This window comes from Rutidosis leptorrhynchoides, chromosome 2 (genome assembly GCF_046630445.1).
Source record: "Rutidosis leptorrhynchoides isolate AG116_Rl617_1_P2 chromosome 2, CSIRO_AGI_Rlap_v1, whole genome shotgun sequence".
Classification (NCBI taxonomy): domain Eukaryota; kingdom Viridiplantae; phylum Streptophyta; class Magnoliopsida; order Asterales; family Asteraceae; genus Rutidosis; species Rutidosis leptorrhynchoides.
In genome coordinates, this window is record NC_092334.1 from 292,165,409 (window position 1) to 292,167,650 (window position 2,242).

The following is a 2,242-nucleotide window of genomic DNA, read 5'->3' on the forward strand; positions in this document are numbered from 1 at the left end:
ATTTATAATTATATTATTTATTTTAAGCGTACGTTTATTCGGTCAACGTTAAATTTATTCGTATATAACAACTCTAGGTATTTTAGTAAAATCGGAAGTCGAAAAGTGAGGGTTGTTATAAATACCAATCTCTATTATCTCTGATAGGGATGGCAGATTCATTTCAAGATTCTGGCAGACATTACAGCAAGCATTGGGAACTCGTCTAGACATGAGTACTGCCTATCATCCACAAACTGATGGGCAGAGCGAAAGGACGATACAAACGCTTGAAGACATGCTACGAGCTTGTGTTATTGATTTCGAAAACAGTTGGGATCGACATCTACCGTTAGCAGAATTTTCCTACAACAACAGCTACCATTCAAGCATTGAGATGGCACCGTTTGAAGCACTTTATGGTAGAAAGCGCAGGTCTCCGATTTGCTGGAGTGAAGTGGGGGATAGACAGATTACGGGTCCGGAGATAATACAAGAAACTACCGAGAAAATCATCCAAATTCAACAAAGATTGAAAACCGCCCAGAGTCGACAAAAGAGCTACGCGGACAGTAAAAGAAAAGATATAGAGTTTGAAATTGGAGAAATGGTCATGCTTAAGGTTTCACCTTGGAAAGGCGTTGTTCGATTTGGTAAATGGGGGAAACTAAATCCAAGGTACATTGGACCATTCAAAATTATAGATCGTATCGGACCAGTAGCTTACCAACTGGAGCTACCTCAACAACTCGCGGCTGTACATAACACTTTCCACATCTCAAATTTGAAGAAATGTTTTGCTAAAGAAGATCTCACTATTTCGTTGGACGAAATCCAAATCAATGAAAAACTTCAATTCATTGAAGAACCCGTCGAAATAATGGATCGTGAGGTTAAGAGACTTAAACAAAACAAGATACTGATTGTTAAGGTTCGATGGAATGCTCGTAGAGGACCCGAGTTCACCTGGGAGCGTGAAGATCAAATGAAGAAGAAATACCCGCATTTATTTCCAGAAGATACGTCAACACCTCCAACTGCTTAAAATTTCGGGACGAAATTTATTTAACGGGTAGGTACTGTAGTGACCCAAACTTTTCCATGTTTATATATATATTAAATGAAATTGTTATTTACATGATTAAGTGTTTCAAACATGTTAAGCGATCAAACTTGTTAAGACTTGATTAATTGAAATAGGTTTCATATAGACAATTGACCACCTAAGTTGACCGGTGATTCACGAACGTTAAAATTTGTAAAAACTATACGATGACATATATATGGTTATATATATAGTTAAAATGATTTTATTATAAGTATGTATCTCATTAGGTATTTTAACAATGAGTTATATACATAAAAATGAGACTATTAATTTAAGAAACTCGAAAACGATATATATAACGATTATCGTTATAACAACGTCTTACTAGGTACATATGAATCATATTAAGATATTGATACCCTTGGTTAATTATGTTAAATGATAAGTAAATATATTATTAAGTGTATTAACAATGAAATACATATGTAAAAATAAGACTACTAACTTAATGATTTCGAAACGAGACATATATGTAACGATTATCGTTGTAACGACATTTAACTGTATATATATCATACTAAGATATATTATATATCATAATATCATGATAATATAACAATTTAACATCTAATTTGTTATAATAAACAATGGGTTAACAACATTCATGTAGTGACCCGAACTTTTCCATGTTTATATATATTAATTGAGATTGATGTTTACATGATTAAATGTTTCCAACATGTTAAGCAATCAAACTTTTTAAGACTTGATTAATTGAAATAGGTTTCATATAGACAATTGACCACCCAAGTTGACCGGTGATTCACGAACGTTAAAACTTGTAAAAAAAAAACTATATGATGACATATATATGGTTATATATATAGTTAACATGATATTATGATAAGTAAACATATCATTAATTATATTAACAATGAACTACATATGTAAAAACAAGACTACTAACTTAATGATTTTGAAACGAGACATATATGTAACGTTTATCGTTGTAACGACATTTAATGTATATATATCATATTAAGAGATATTCGTACATCATAATATCATGATAATATAATAATTTAAAATCTCTTTTGATATTATAAACATTGGGTTAACAACATTTAACAAGATCGTTAACCTAAAGGTTTCAAAACAACACTTACATGTAACGACTAACGATGACTTAACGACTCAGTTAAAATGTATATACAT